This window comes from Eurosta solidaginis, chromosome 4, assembly GCF_040869045.1.
Source record: "Eurosta solidaginis isolate ZX-2024a chromosome 4, ASM4086904v1, whole genome shotgun sequence".
NCBI lineage: Eukaryota > Metazoa > Arthropoda > Insecta > Diptera > Tephritidae > Eurosta > Eurosta solidaginis.
In genome coordinates this window covers 86,180,454-86,198,165 of record NC_090322.1, presented here as the reverse complement: position 1 = coordinate 86,198,165, position 17,712 = coordinate 86,180,454, and the positions used below count along the sequence as shown (strand labels likewise).

The 17,712-nt window shown below is 42.2% G+C and overlaps 1 protein-coding gene across 4 annotated transcripts in view; it reads right to left on the bottom strand.

The window, feature by feature from the left end:
• Positions 1-7,587, bottom strand: part of LOC137250033 (transmembrane protein 203) — a 93,649-nt gene extending 86,062 nt beyond the window's left edge. The window contains exon 1 of one of the 4 annotated variants that reach the window (XM_067782233.1): positions 7,469-7,587. The gene's annotated coding sequence lies outside the window, so the exon portion shown is untranslated. Of the gene's footprint in view, positions 1-5,556; positions 5,742-7,468 lie in introns of those variants that run through there. The other 3 variants (XM_067782230.1, XM_067782229.1, XM_067782231.1) reach the window with 3 other exon arrangements.
• Positions 7,588-17,712: the final 10,125 nt, after the last annotated feature.

The window sequence follows — 17,712 nt, the reverse complement described above, 5'->3', positions numbered from 1 at the left end:
TCGATATTTTTGGTAGCGTATTAGCAGTCGACCCCTAAACTAGACTATTACCTTATTTTTTATAATAAGCGCGGCCGCCAACGCAAAAAAGTGTTCTGCACAAAAATACTATGGATCCCACCCCCGGTTTCGGAGGTACCCGCGGGTCTTTTTTCGGTTTTTCGTTAATATCTTTCGAACGAGTTAAAATTTTTTTTTCCGCCTTCGGATTATTGTTCTCGAGATTAATACGCGTCTTTTAACACCTCTCTCGATATTTTTTGACGCGTATTAGCAGTCGACCCCTCAATTAGACTATTACCAAAAATACTATGAATCCCACCCCCGGTTTCGGAAGTACCCGCTGGTCATTTTTCGGTTTTTCGTTAATATCTTTTGAACGAGTTAATATTTGTATTTTCCGCCTTCGGATTATTAATACTGATGACAATACGCGTCGTTTGACACCTCTCTCGATATTTTTGGTAGCAGTCGACCCCTCAACTAGACTATTACCTTGCAATTAAGTTGGTATTGATTGAGCGCGAGGAGAATATAAATGTGAAATTGATTCGGATACAATAAAGGGACAGCTCTAACCCTTTGGAGCTAATTGATTCACTGTAAGCTAAAAATAACTATTGCCAGCACTTTTGAATAACAAGTTAATTTTGGGGTAGTAGTGCAGTTTACGGTACCCACCCTAAAGTTGGGCCAAGATTTTCGAGTGAGGTATCAAAAGACGCGTATTAATCTCGAGAACAATAATCCGAAGGCGGAAAAGAAAAATTGTATCTCTGTCCGGAGATATTTGCGGTAATAGTGCAGTTTACGGTACCCACCGAAATTTGGGCCAAAATTTTCGAGTGAGGTATCAAAAGACGCGTATTCATGTCTAGATCAAGGATCCGAAAGCGGAAGTTAACTTTTTTTACCCGTTCAAAAGATATTAACAAAAACCGAAAAAAGACCCGCGGGTTCCTCCGAAACCGGGGGTGGGATCCATAGTATTTTTGCGCAGAACACCTTTCTGCGTTGGCGGCCTTCGGCCGCGCTCATAAAAAATAACCCTGGGCTACGCCATGCCAAGTCCGGGTGTGTGGGATATCCGTGGCTGCCGCCACGGTGATGCACAATTTTTTTTGTGGGTAAACACAACCACATTAAAATCGCCAAATTCAACTGCAAATATCTCCGGACAGAGATAAAATTTTTCTTTTCCGCCTTCGGATTATTGTTCTCGAGATTAATACGCGTCTTTTGATACCTCACTTGAAAATCTTGGCCCAACTTTAGGGTGGGTACCGTAAACTGCACTACTTCCCAAGGCAGTCGGTTCTATGTACCGGAGCGACTCGGGATTTTGCCCGACCAAGGACTGTCATTTCAGTGTGACCCCCGTTTAATTTGTTTCGTCCCTCCCACAAATTGTCATCCTCCCAGCAGCTCCTTGCAGCAGGACTGCTACATATTCTCTTACTCCGGGAAGGTATCGAACCCAATCCGGGTCCGTCTCCTGACCCCGGTCCTGAGAAATGGTTTTGCTGCATTTGCCAGAAAAGAATCTTTTTAGGACGATCATACTCTGTTCAGTGTGTCTCGTGCAAGGGATGGTTGCATCGGACAGGTTGTTCTGGGCTTGATCCCAAAACCCGACGTCCACGTAACTTTTATAAATCTTTTGTGGCTCCTTGCTGCTCACGCCCAAGGGCGTCCCGTAGTCTACGCCTAAGCGCCCCCCCCCCCCCACTACCTTCCAGCAGCCTCGCTACTCAGCAAGCCACAACAAGTACCCGCTGCTGCTCGCGCCCCACGGCGCCAACAACTCAAACAGCTGATACCACTCATAACTACTACCTTCGTAGTAGAGCTGGTAGCAATGCTGAGCATCAGCCCCTGCCCCCGTCTTCTTCTCCCCCTTCTTTTCTGGCAGCAATCGTGCAGGTCAGGGAAACAGACTCTTAGTCCCTAACTCCGTTTGCACCGTCTGCAAGCACAGAATATATAGGTTTGCGACATCCGCTCAATGCAGTTCCGCCTTGGGTGGTGCCACTTTCCTAGATGTTCTGGTCTCCGCGACGGCAACCCCTCGACGGGTTTCATCGCGCCATGTTGCCAGGTCGCAAACCCAAATCATCCGGGTACCCCAATGCTTGCCCAAGGGCGCCCAGTCCCAAGGCCACAACAGCAATTGCGTCCTGGCCTTCCACAACCTAGGCGTAGTCACCCGCCACTTACCCCTAGAGAGTGGTGGCGTCACCCCTCATGCAATCCAGAATTCTGCAGTTAAACTGTAATGGACTAACTGGGAAGATTACGGAGATAGTCGATTTCATGAAGCGGCACAACATCCGCATTGCTGCGATTCAAGAGACTAAACTCACAGCAAGATCTGCATTGCAGACCTGCTCTGGGTATAATGTCCACAGGAAAGACCGCGAGAGCGGAAATGGAGGCGGCCTCGCGTTTATTATACACCACTCTGTGCAATATTATATATTTCATCCTAGCATCGACCGCAGGGACAATGTCTTAGAACGTCAAGGCCTAGCTGTCCGGTCAGGCGATGCAAATCTAGAAATCATGAACATCTACATCCCTCCTGTCACCTGTTGCCCCAGTGGATACCACCCTAATATCGAGGCCTTACTCACTGGCAACAATCGCATTATCTTGGCGATTTCAATGCCCATCACGACCTATGCGGGCGGACAGTAGGGGTGAGATGTTGGCGGATCAAATAGAAGAAACGACGTTCTGCACAATAAACGGAGACGCCCCCACACGTATGGTAGGAAGCTGTCATAGATCGCCAGATATCTCAATCGTGAGCGCAGAACTCGTAAACTGCGTCAACTGGCAGCCGATGGTAACATTGGCATCCGACCACCTGCCCATACTTATTTCGTTCGAGCGTACCGCCGACTTCATCGTCACCGAAAAATGCACTTTCATAAACTTCAAAAAAGGAAAGTGGGAAGAATATAAATCTGCAACAGACAGGAATTCTTGATCTAGACGTGAATACGCGTCTTTTGATACCTCAGTCGAAAGTTTTGGCCCAAATTTCGGTGGGTATCGTAAACTACACTATTGCCAAATTTTTTATTTCTATTTTTGTTGTATTTTAAGGAATTATATACTTGGTTACAAAATTTACACAATTGTAAGTAAACTATTTGTTCACTGGCAATTCACAATAGTGCATCAGCTGTTTCGAAGTGAACTTTTGTTCGCCCGAAATTGCCGATAGGCGGAAAAAGTTCACCCGAACAAAAGAAGTGAAGGTGAACACTTTTCCGCGTGAACTTCGTGATAAGGGTGAACATATTTTACAAACCTTAAAACTAGATGCCGCCACGGTGATGCACAATTTTTTTTGTGGGTAAACACAACAACCACATTAAAATCGCCAAATTCAACTGCAAATATCTCCGGACAGAGATAAAATTTTTCTTTTCCGCCTTCGGATTATTGTTCTCGAGATTAATACGCGTCTTTTGATACCTCACTTGAAAATCTTGGCCCAACTTTAGGGTGGGTACCGTAAACTGCACTACTTCCCAAGGCAGTCGGTTCTATGTACCGGAGCGACTCGGGATTTTGCCCGACCAAGGACTGTCATTTCAGTGTGACCCCCGTTTAATTTGTTTCGTCCCTCCCACAAATTGTCATCCTCCCAGCAGCTCCTTGCAGCAGGACTGCTACATATTCTCTTACTCCGGGAAGGTATCGAACCCAATCCGGGTCCGTCTCCTGACCCCGGTCCTGAGAAATGGTTTTGCTGCATTTGCCAGAAAAGAATCTTTTTAGGACGATCATACTCTGTTCAGTGTGTCTCGTGCAAGGGATGGTTGCATCGGACAGGTTGTTCTGGGCTTGATCCCAAAACCCGACGTCCACGTAACTTTTATAAATCTTTTGTGGCTCCTTGCTGCTCACGCCCAAGGGCGTCCCGTAGTCTACGCCTAAGCGCCCCCCCCCCCCCCTACCTTCCAGCAGCCTCGCTACTCAGCAAGCCACAACAAGTACCCGCTGCTGCTCGCACCCCACGGCGCCAACAACTCAAACAGCTGATACCACTCATAACTACTACCTTCGTAGTAGAGCTGGTAGCAATGCTGAGCATCAGCCCCTGCCCCCGTCTTCTTCTCCCCCTTCTTTTCTGGCAGCAATCGTGCAGGTCAGGGAAACAGACTCTTAGTCCCTAACTCCGTTTGCACCGTCTGCAAGCACAGAATATATAGGTTTGCGACATCCGCTCAATGCAGTTCCGCCTTGGGTGGTGCCACTTTCCTAGATGTTCTGGTCTCCGCGACGGCAACCCCTCGACGGGTTTCATCGCGCCATGTTGCCAGGTCGCAAACCCAAATCATCCGGGTACCCCAATGCTTGCCCAAGGGCGCCCAGTCCCAAGGCCACAACAGCAATTGCGTCCTGGCCTTCCACAACCTAGGCGTAGTCACCCGCCACTTACCCCTAGAGTGGTGGCGTCACCCCTCATACAATCCAGAATTCTGCAGTTAAACTGTAATGGACTAACTGGGAAGATTACGGAGATAGTCGATTTCATGAAGCGGCACAACATCCGCATTGCTGCGATTCAAGAGACTAAACTCACAGCAAGATCTGCATTGCAGACCTGCTCTGGGTATAATGTCCACAGGAAAGACCGCGAGAGCGGAAATGGAGGCGGCCTCGCGTTTATTATACACCACTCTGTGCAATATTATATATTTCATCCTAGCATCGACCGCAGGGACAATGTCTTAGAACGTCAAGGCCTAGCTGTCCGGTCAGGCGATGCAAATCTAGAAATCATGAACATCTACATCCCTCCTGTCACCTGTTGCCCCAGTGGATACCACCCTAATATCGAGGCCTTACTCACTGGCAACAATCGCATTATCTTGGCGATTTCAATGCCCATCACGACCTATGCGGGCGGACAGTAGGGGTGAGATGTTGGCGGATCAAATAGAAGAAACGACGTTCTGCACAATAAACGGAGACGCCCCCACACGTATGGTAGGAAGCTGTCATAGATCGCCAGATATCTCAATCGTGAGCGCAGAACTCGTAAACTGCGTCAACTGGCAGCCGATGGTAACATTGGCATCCGACCACCTGCCCATACTTATTTCGTTCGAGCGTACCGCCGACTTCATCGTCACCGAAAAATGCACTTTCATAAACTTCAAAAAAGGAAAGTGGGAAGAATATAAATCTGCAACAGACAGGAATTCTTGATCTAGACGTGAATACGCGTCTTTTGATACCTCAGTCGAAAGTTTTGGCCCAAATTTCGGTGGGTATCGTAAACTACACTATTGCCAAATTTTTTATTTCTATTTTTGTTGTATTTTAAGGAAGTATATACTTGGTTACAAAATTTACACAATTGTAAGTAAACTATTTGTTCACTGGCAATTCACAATAGTGCATCAGCTGTTTCGAAGTGAACTTTTGTTCGCCCGAAATTGCCGATAGGCGGAAAAAGTTCACCCGAACAAAAGAAGTGAAGGTGAACACTTTTCCGCGTGAACTTCGTGATAAGGGTGAACATATTTTACAAACCTTAAAACTAGATTTACATGTCACATAAACGTCTCGCTCTGTAGTAAACACTTTTTTCACAACTTTTTTAGAATGACTGTATTTATTGCATTCCATTTTTAACTTTCCTTCAATAACCATAACATTTAGTTAGAATATAGTGTGCTTGCTCACAATGACATAGATATGGAAGTTTACTTTAATCGATGAATTGATCTTTCGATATTTTTTGTGGTGTGTGGAACCCCCACAATTCACACCAGAATATTGCGAATTCACGTTTTAAAAATTGCTTCGTTCTGCGCATCGATGTCACACTTGACTGCTTGAGCGAATAACAGAAAGAGAAAAAAACAAGAGCTAAAGGGAAATGACGTAAAAATTGCCATTAAAAACAGCTGATCATTTGTTTACATGCGCAATGCGCAATCTTGTAAGGTGATTTATGTAGAACCACAAATCACCTTACAAGATTGCGAATTGCGCATTGTGCATCAACGTGGCGGTAGCCACGGTTATACCACACACCCGGACTTGGCATGGCGTGGCCCAGGGTTATTTTTTATAAGCGCGGCCGAAGGCCGCCTATGCAGAAAGGTGTCCTACGCAGAATTACGGCAGCGATTTAGTTTAGCACCCCCCGAGTTCGGGGTTTAACTTGGTATCAAATGAAAGAGGAAGTTGTCCCGATCACAAATATATATATTTTAAAGTGCGCAAACTTATAATTTAAAAGTTATTTGTTGTTAAAGTTTGCAAATTTAGCAAATTTCTATAGCACTTTAAATTACAATTTACACATCTTTCAAAACCTTATACATATCTATATAAATTGGCAACGATAACCTTAAATTCCATTTTTGTATATTTCACATTTCATTTTTGCATTGTTTTTACTTATTATAAATATATTATATATTTATTATATATTTATATATATATATATTTTATTGATGATATTACAAAGCTGTGCTGCCACATAAACACAAAAAAAAAAAACAAATATAAATATTACCTCACCACCTTTCAGTTAATAAAGAAAAAGGAAAATATATATTTTTACTACTCATTTTGAAAAGTTGAAACACCTTTCCGCGTAGGCGGCCTTCGGCCGCGCTTATAAAAAATAACCCTGGGCTACGCCATGCCAAGTCCGGGTGTGTGGTATTACCGTGGTTACCATATCTACATAGTACACCCTTCTACGCAGAAGGACATCACCATGGTGGTAGCCACGGTTATACCACACACCCGGACTTGGCATGGCGTAGCCGAGGGTTATTGTGTCCTACGCAGAATTACTGTGCATGGCACAGCCGGTGTTGGATTGGGTAACGTAACAATAAACAAAAGAGTTATAAGGTAATATCAGCTCGTTCACGAATGCAAAAAATAGCTTTTTCAAATTTTTGATAAATAAAGACTAGAAAAGTTAAATATATATGTATATACATCAGATGAAGGTATTTTTATAAGTTAATTTTCGATTCTGCACTTGTTCCGTTCTTTAGATGTGGCAGCACAGATTTGTAATGTCATAAAATATATATACGTATACACATATAAAAGTTGTATAGAAATTTCCAAACTTTAACAACAAATAACTTTTAAATAATAAGTTTGCGCACTTTAAAATATATATATTTGTGATCGGGAGAACTTCCTCTTTCATTTGATACCAAGTTAAACCCCGAACTCGGGGGGTGCTAAACTAAATCGCTGCCAACTTAAATTGCATTTTTGCAATGTTTTGCAACGTTTCCAAAAATAATTTAAAGGAATTAGCTTGAATAAACGGTATATAAACGTTTTAAAAATTTTACTTATTTTGAGTTTATTAATGAAGAAAATTTTGATGAAGTAAACAAAATATGAGGCTGGCTGCTATTGGTGTTGAAATAATATCAATTTTGTAAACTTTTTTCTAACATACTCTTTTTCGTCTTTGTTTTTTTTTCGTTTCAAAAAACAAACGAATATCCAAATAAAAACTTATTACTTCTGTAAATTGGTTAGGTATTTCAATTTTTTTATTATTTTATACGATGTTTAATGATTAAGTTGAAACACGACTTTTCCAGTCTTTAGGTTTACCGGAAATTCCGGCCACCATATTTATTTTCAAGGTTGCCCTCTATTTTCATATCGATAGTTTTACAATATCTACAATAGGGTTGCTTAACTTCTAATAATTTAAGATACATGTACATAATGGGTTTACACTTCCTTACACAGCTATGACCGGTGATTATTAAAGGTGTAATTGCTAAACAAATTTTCGATGGCTATGTGATCGGCCATGATATTATTGGAGAATGTGTTACGGTCTGCTGCTACGGTCTACGGCTACAATCCACTTGGGAGCGTGTTCACGCGAACACACCTAGTGAGGTGGCGAAAGTTGCGATAAAAAGTATCGAAAAAGGAGGAAAAAGACAGACCGGCCATCACTAGCAAAAAGGATGGCATTAAGTTTCCGGGAAGATAAGTAAGTGAAAGGGCGTAAAATTTTGGTGATCGAAAACATCCTCGCCGGCTGTGCGCCTACGCAGGGAATTGTCGTGAAACGAGGAAAGAGTCAATAGCGCAAAGCACCGAAACCGTTCTTTCCGACAAATCTCGTTTCTACGCGGCTATTTTGGGTGGTAATAAACTCTGCACAGGTTATGTTGTGTGGACACAAGGTCCAGTGGAAGTAGGTCGGCATTCGCAGTCACACTTAGCGAGATAAACCTCTTCCTCTACGTTTACTAAGAACACTACCACCTGCGGAAAAGCGTCCGACACCACCTCCGCCTCCAGGGCCAGCAGTACGCCGCCGCGTAATACAATTGACGTCAAAGAGCCAAGTCATCCGGCTCATACAGGGTAGCGCGGAGCTTTATCGCCAGCCGGTTCACTCGGTTACCTTGACCCAAAGCGCCCACCACCACCAACGGCGCCTACTATTATCACGGGCATCACCATCAGTAGTATCTCCCCCAACCCATCCATTAGCGCCAACCACGAGCGCAACAACCACCAGACGTCTGCCACCGCCAGCTGCAACGCGCACAGCGGGGCCGCGAACATAGGCCTGCGGCCACTAATGTCAACACCTACAACAGGCGGTACCACCGACAGCAATACTAGCCGCATCTTCATCAGCTACGTCCATACCGGCTATAACAATACTAGCGTAATCCTATCAGCTACGACTATAACGGCTCAACAACATAGCCGCATCTTTATCAGCTACGACCATACGGGCTACAATATATCAGCTACAATGACAACCACAGGGCAGCGAACTTAGGCCTGCGGCCAGGCCAAATGCGACAGCGAATATCAGCGGTTAAAGCGGTGAGTCCGTTCCTTTATATTTTGCCTTCGCTTGAGTGAACTTATAAATAGCTCTACAAGTTTTTTTTTACAAAACAAAGAAGGTTTGCCACCGGCACCAGGTCGATGAGGAATAACCAAAGCATACGCACCACCCTATATGAAATGGTCATACAGCTAAAGCAGCCAAAACTATGTACAACATTTGGATAATTCAGTTGTAAATGTTTTTGATTTTGTATTCGACTTATTTTACCGAGTTAAAAACTTAGTTAAATTGTTTTGAACAGTGGATTAGATTTTAATATGTAAAGGCTTGTATAATGTAGGATGTCGTACATACACCTGCGAGCAATAAAATTGCAGTAACAATGATACGCAATTTTTATCATTTTCAAAGCAAAATTCTCATTGTTGTATGGAACAGAATTATATATATAACCTGGAACTCGTCTTAAATTAGACTACATCGCGCTCCAAAACGGTTTCGAAATTGGTTGACAGTCATTGTCGTTTAAATCAGTAAACCCGGTTTTACAATTGAGGGAAATGGAAATAGAAGATTAATTGCTGCAATTTGCAAGCCAATTTGCTATTTTTTTTACTCGCAGATGTACCTATCATAACTATATACCACTATGCCTTTGTACTAGTATAAGCCAATTTAAAGGAGACCAGAAAATAGACTGTCATGTCAAGGCGACAACCTTCGCTAAAGCGTAATATATTTTCAATGTATAAATCCAACCAAATTGTATAGTAATGCGATTAGCTTTTAAACCTATGCCATTGCGGTTTATTTATATGTACGTACGTGCAACCCAATTGTGCCAATGGTGAAATATTTTCCCAACAACTTTTTTTTTTTGATTCTGGAGAATCATAAAGTATTTTACAATTAACACGAACACATACCTAAATATTATAAACGTATTTATTAACTTTTACTGCCTACAATTGAAGTAACATAGCATTCAGTAAGACTCATTTAAGATAGAATACATATACATGCCTAGGCCATTCAATGCCATTTGGACGAATAAAGAAACATATATATATATATTTTTTTTTTGGTATGGTTAATCACTCCTACCAGTGAATATCCATTTCCTTTTTCTGCATATATTTTGATTCCTTCACTTCTAACATACCTACCTACTGACATGCATGTACCGTAGTTCATGAACTAGATATTTTTTTGTTGGGTACCTTGTTAGCAGAGATAAGGAAATCAATTCATATGTAAAGAAATGCACGGATGTGCAGCTTCAAAATATTACTAATCCCTATCTACCCAATAAGTTAAATAGGCTGCTCTATGTACATAAACACATCAATAGTAAGTTAACTTAACCTAAACTTGCTATTAGACAGATAACAGAATTTATGTACGCAAAGCAGAATAGCATTTAAAGAGGGTATTTAGAAACAAAGATACCAAACACATTATTATAAGAAATCTATTAGACCGATAGGTGCCAACCTATATATGTTTATGAATTTATAAAATAGTTATGTAAGCCAACCAAAATTCTAACTTAGACTTCACGAAATTAAATTAAAAAAAAAGGAATCAGATTGTATTGCCTTATGAGCAGGAAGCTCGCGAAGATTAAAACACATAGATATACTTAATGATATTTTAGTTTTTTTTTTATGATGAATTTTAAATAAATTTTGTATTTTAAAATGGGAATGCTGCGTCGCCACTTACTTAGAAGGCATGTAGGCATACAGGTAAGGGGCCACCGAAATTTAGGTGCGTCGGTGGCCATGGTTTTTGAGGGTGGGCTAAGCACCGGGCATCGCAACAACACCCGCGGCGCCCCTCTATATATTCGGCCCTTTATGTTTGTTTCCCTTTTGGTTCTTTTATTTTAATTTCAGCATATTTTTCTCTTTGATTTTATCGTTTGGTAACCGGTCATGTCCGGTTCGGTAATTTTTCTTGCGTCAGTTTTTGAATTTTGAATTTAGATTTTTGAATTTTTTGAATGTTAACGGTCTGTCCGTGGCATCCGGTTCGGCCGGATGTCGTTTCAGTTTGAATTTATAAGCGTTTTGAGTCGGTCTCTACGCTTCTGTCAGTTTGTTTTAAATTTGACAGCTGCTAGTTTGATAGGCATGATAGGAACTTTTTTCTGTTTATGGCGCAGGAACAGTAAGGTTGGCAAAGACCCGCCCCAGCCGACAATGACTAGCCACTGTGCACCACCACATCATGCCGACCGCCTTCCTTACTGCTTCCACTGAAAATGCGTATCCATAACAGATGGCGCTCAACGTGATTTGGTGCCCGAGGCGCTGTCGCGCTGGTCATTTTGGTCAACTTGTGAAGTTGACCATCCCATCAGTCCGAAGTGTGCAGCCGCAGGAGTAGCCACCTGCGTTGCGGTGGGATGGTTGGACGGATCAAGTTGTCCAGAATGATAATCGATGACCGTTGCTGAGGGCGCCATAACAGATGGCGCCCAACGGGATTTGGTGCCCGAGGCGCTGTCGCGCTGGTCATTTTGGTCAACTTGTGAAGCTGACCATCCCATCAGTCCGAGGTGTGCAGCCGCAGGAGCAGCCACCTGCGTTGCGGTGGGATGGTTGGACAGATCAAGTTGTCCAGAATGATCATCGATGACAGTTGCTGAGGGCGCCATAACAGATGGCGCCCAACGTGGTTCTTGAGGCGCTGGTCGCGGGGTCAGTCGGGTCAACTTTTGAAGTTGACCATCCCACCAGTCCGAGTGAGCAGCCACAGAATCTGCCACCTACGTTGCGGTAGGATGGTTGCACGGAGCAGGTTGTCCGGGCTGGTCATCGGGGGCAGTAGCTGACGGAGCCACGAGACTTAACGTCGTGTCCTCCGGACTTTTGCATTCACCCGGTGAGGCAGTGCTGCACGCACTTTATTTTTTGTTTGTAAGTGGGATTTTAGTTTGCCGGATGTTGTCCGTAGTCGGCTTGGAATAATTTTGTCCGCTAATTGAGTTTTTTTTGTAATGTTTAAATTTTTTTTTTTATATGTAACTTTTCTTTGCCGAATTTGTGATGTCCAGTATGAGTGAGCGTGTGAGTGAATAGTAGGGCCCCAGCTCAGCCACGTCTCAGGTGGTACCAGAGAATACCACCTGGATTGTGACGGGTTGAGCTGGGATCCCAAGCGGCACCTCTTCCTGTCCCACCAGTCTGGGGAGCGACCTTTGAAGCGCTCCACCCATAGCGGCGGAGGCAGGAGGGGTGTCCCGGGTGAATGATCGGGAGGCCTCAGCACGCCCAGCCAGTCCCACTAGCGAAACCAAGAGACCGCCTCTGCGTTGCGGCTGGGTGTGTTGGGACCAACCTGTGTGTGTAGGAAATTGACCCTAGTGGTCCCAACCAGGCCCAGAGGCAGGTCCTTAATACCCCCTTATGCGTTGCGGTTGGGAGCACTAGGGACGAGTATGAATGTGTTTGTGTTGTTTTTGTTTTTTTTTCTGTGGTCCTACTGCCTTCGAAGAGGATGCCAGCACTCTCATCACACCCCTGCCGGGAGTAATGGTAATTTTTTTATTTTTTTTTCCAAGATTTTCTTAAATAGATTTTTTTTTAAACTTACAATTTTTTTTGTTTGGGCGTTTTGGCGGTCGGGGACATCTCGCCCAGTATTCTCCCCGAGCACTGACCTCATAGGATGTTCACGCGTGTACTCACCGAGGACCGTGAACACCCTGGCAGTCCACGCTTAGGTCGGATTAGCCTTTCGGAGTTTGAACGAGTTCTCCAGATCAAAATGTCTACACCTTTTTTTGTTTTGCATTCCTGTGGGAGCGATACCCACTAGAAATCATCTTTCGGAGTTTTGAAGAGTTCTCCATAACAAATGTCTAATTGCCGCAAAGCCCTTTTAAACTAGGAAATAGAATTAATTCCCAACTTGACTTAGTTTTTTTTGATGGACCTATGTTGCCCGGCTAGCTTCGTAGTAGGACTTTGAGACTCTTATCTCAGGGGTGTGTCGTGCCCCACGTTCCTTGTCGTCTGAGATCCCTGGCAGTGGCTTCCCACAGATGATCCGGTTTCCTGTTCGCTTCATCGTCAGGTCTTCAAAGCGAAGCAGGTTTGTTACGGTCTGCTGCTACGGTATACGGCTACAATCCACTTGGGAGCGTGTTCACGCGAACACACCTAGTGAGGTGGCGAAAGTTGCGATAAAAAGTATCGAAAAAGAAGGAAAAAGACAGACCGGCCATCACTAGCAAAAAGGATGGCATTAAGTTTCCGGGAAGATAAGTAAGTGAAAGGGCGTAAAATTTTGGTGATCGAAAACATCCTCGCCGGCTGTGCACCTACGCAGGGAATTGTCGTGAAACGAGGAAAGAGTCAATAGCGCAAAGCACCGAAACCGTTCTTTCCGACAAATCTCGTTTCTACGCGGCTATTTTGGGTGGTAATAAACTCTGCACAGGTTATGTTGTGTGGACACAAGGTCCAGTGGAAGTAGGTCGGCATTCGCAGTCACACTTAGCGAGATAAACCTCTTCCTCTACGTTTACTAAGAACACTACCACCTGCGGAAAAGCGTCCGACACCACCTCCGCCTCCAGGGCCAGCAGTACGCCGCCGCGTAATACAATTGACGTCAAAGAGCCAAGTCATCCGGCTCATACAGGGTAGCGCGGAGCTACCGGTTCACTCGGTTACCTTGACCCAAAGCGCCCACCACCACCAACGGCGCCTACTATTATCACGGGCATCACCATCAGTAGTATCTCCCCCAACCCATCCATTAGCGCCAACCACGAGCGCAACAACCACCAGACGTCTGCCACCGCCAGCTGCAACGCGCACAGCGGGGCCGCGAACATAGGCCTGCGGCCACTAATGTTAACACCTACAACAGGCGGTACCACCGACAGCAATACTAGCCGCATCTTTATCAGCTACGTCCATACCGGCTATAACAATACTAGCGTAATCCTATCAGCTATGACTATAACGGCTACAACAACATAGCCGCATCTTTATCAGCTACGACCATACGGGCTACAATATATCAGCTACAATGACAACCACAGGGCAGCGAACCTAGGCCTGCGGCCAGGCCAAGTGCGATAGCGAATATCAGCTGTTAAAGCGGTGAGTCCGTTCCTTTATATTTTGCCTTCGCTTGAGTGAACTTATAAATAGCTCTACAAGTTTTTTTTTACAAAACAAAGAAGGTTTGCCACCGGCACCAGGTCGATGAGGAATAACCAAAGCATACGCACCACCCTATATGAAATGGTCATATAGCTAAAGCAGCCAAAACTATGTACAAAATTTGGATAATTCACTTGTAAATGTTTTGATTTTGTATTCGACATATTTTACCGAGTTAAAAAGTTAGTTAAATTGTTTTGAACAGTGGATTAGATTTTAATATGTAAAGGCTTGTATAATGTAGGATGTCGTAGATACACCTGCGAGCAATAAAATTGCAGTAACAATGATACGCAATTTTTATCATTTTCAAAGCAAAATTCTCATTGTTGTATGGAACAGAATTATATATATAACCTGGAACTCGTCTTAAATTAGACTACATCGCGCTCCAAAACGGTTTCGAAATTGGTTGACAGTCATTGTCGTTTAAATCAGTAAACCCGGTTTTACAATTGAGGGAAATGGAAATAGAAGATTAATTGCTGCAACTTGCAAGCCAATTTGCTATTTTTTTTTACTCGCAGATGTACCTATCATAACTATATACCACTATGCCTTTGTACTAGTATAAGCCAATTTAAAGGAGACAATTGGAATTATCTGCCAGAAAATAGACTGTCATGTCAAGGCGACAACCTTCGCTAAAGCGTAATATATTTTCAATGTATAAATCCAACCAAATTGTATAGTAATGCGATTAGCTTTTAAACGTATGCCATTGCGGTTTATTTGTATGTACGTACGTGCAACCGTTTGCAAGCACCAATTATGCCAATGTTGAAATATTTTCCCAACAACTTTTTTTTTTGATTCTGGACAATCATAAAGTATTTTACAATTAACACGAACACATACCTAAATATTATACACGTATTTATTAACTTTTACTGCCTACAATTGAAGTAACATAGCATTCAGTAAGACTCATTTAAGATAGAATACATATACATGCCTAGGTCATTCAATGCCATTTGGACGAATAAAGAAACATATATATATATATATATTTTTTGGTATGGTTAATCACTCCTACCAGTGAATATTCATTTCCTTTTTCTGCATATATTTTGATTCCTTCACTTCTAACATACCTACCTACTGACATGCATGTACCGTAGTTCATGAACTAGATATTTTTTTGTTGGGTACCTTGTTGGCAGAGATAAGGAAATCAATTCATATGTAAAGAAATAAACGGATGTGCAGCTTCAAAATATGACTAATCCCTACCTACCCAATAAGTTAAATAGGCTGCTCTATGTACATAAACACATCAATAGTAAGTTAACTTAACCAAAACTTGCTATTAGACAGATAACAGAATTTATGTACGCAAAGCAGAATAGCATTTAAAGAGGGTATTTAGAAACAAAGATACCAAACACATTATTATAAGAAATCTATTAGACCGATAGGTGCCAACCTATATACGTTTATGAATTTATAAAATAGTTATGTAAGCCAACCAAAATTCTAACTTAGACTTCACGAAATTAAATAAAAAAAAAAAAAGAATCAGATTGCATTGCCTTATGAGCAGGAAGCCCGCTAAAACACATAGATATACTTAATGATATTTCAGTTTTTTTTTTATGATGAATTTTAAATAAATTTTGTAATTTAAAATGGGAATGCTGGCGTCGGCACTTATTTAGAAGGCATGTAGGCATACAGGTAAGGGGCCACCGAAATTTAGGTGCGTCAGTGGCCATGGTTTTTGAGGGTGGGCTAAGCACCGGGCGTCGCAACAACACCCGCGGCGCCCCTCTATATATTCGGCCCTTTATGTTTGTTTCCCTGTTGGTTCTTTTATTTTAATTTCAGCATTTTTTTTCTCTTTGATTTTATCGTTTGGTAACCGGTCATGTCCGGTTCGGTAATTTTTCTTGCGTCAGTTTTTGAATTTTGAATTTAGATTTTTGAATTTTTTGAATGTTAACGGTCTGTTCGTGGCATCCGGTTCGGCCGGATGTCGTTTCAGTTTGAATTTAAAAGCGTTTTGAGTCGGTCTCTGCGCTTCTGTCAGTTTATTTTAAATTTGACAGCTGCTAGTTTGATAGGCATGATAGGAACTTTTTTCTGTTTATGGCGCAGGAACAGTAAGGTTGGCAAGGACCCGCCCAACCGACAATGACTAGCCACTGTGCACCACCACATCATGCCGACCGCCTTCCTTACTGCTTCCACTGAAAATTCGTATCCATAACAAATGCAAGACTTTTTTATTTATTATTTTTTTTTATTAAACTTAATTTTGCATTTCCAATTGGGCGTGTCTTGAGAACTTGTCTTAAAGCTTTGTCAGACACTATGAAAATATTACATACGTCCACAGATGGTGCGACAAATGGACTTTTATTTTTGTGCGCTGAAAGTAAAGACATTTCTTCACCTATCAATTGCCCTTGACATGTGGAACATTTTATTTTCTTTTGTACCTTCCATGCAACATAGCCAGCATTATAACGAACATCATTGTCCAAATATAAAATCCCCACATCGTATTAACAAAAACATTTCCTAATTCGAAATGTATTACCTCGCTATTTTTTTTAAGGATACTAGTAGACGCTGATGATGCCTCTAAAATTGATTCGCCGTCGAAGGTACAATTCCCACTTTCAGTCGCACTTAACTCATGCCTTACTAATAGTCGTCTTTATGCACTTTTAAATTGAACTGCGTCGGGATTGTTGTTGAAACCCCCTCTTGCCCTAACTGCACGAAAAAAGTGTTATAAGTTAAAAGGTATGTCATGCCAAAATTTTTAACTTCTCAAATAGTCGAAAAATATTTCTTAAAGCAACGATCATACCAACAAATCCTGTTTTCCAGCCAGCAATGAAGAGATATATTCCTCGAATCCTTGCGCGTGTGTCTTTAAAATGGAAGATGGGCCATGACCACCGCAGAAAACATTGAGCTTGAAGAAAAGCTTTGCTGCAGTTGGGGCCGACATTGAAGATGGTGATGAAGAACGCTGATACCGAATGCTAGGATCTATGAGTATGATAAGTGTCGCCTATGTAACAAAACAAGTTAAGTGCAAAAGATTTATAGATTGTTTATCTCTCTTTGATACTGGCAATCCAACTAGCTTTGTTCGCAAGTCCGCCGTACCATTTGATGTGAGCGGAATCTCTAAGCAGTCAATATATCGAGGCTTGGGCAATAACAAATTGTTAATTTTTGGAATAAATAAATGTGAAATAAAATTTAAAAATAAGAGAGATACATTTGTTTTAAACGTGGTACCTGATGACACTATGGAGATTCCTCTAATTTTAGGCAGAGATTTTTTAAAAAGATTTAATATTTGCTTATGCTTATTAGGTGATGCGACAATTAAACATACAAAGCAAGAAAATAATGATACGCCAGATAACACTTCTTATTTCTGTGCGCTTATCTTCAATAGTATACCTAATCTTAAGGGTGAAAAGAGATTTTCAGAATTACAAATCTCTGTATCAAATAGAGTGGAAGATGTTGAGCTTGAAGAAGTAAACGCAGTGTCTCATGAGGCTTGTAGCGATGGGTTATGCCCACTTGATAAAAATTTTAGTGAGAATACTTTTTAATAACCGCTTGCGTATCTAAAATTAACATAAATCAAGAATTAGAAAAAAATGATACCGATGTATTGAGAAAGACCTTAGAAGATAACTATTTAAGGCCAGG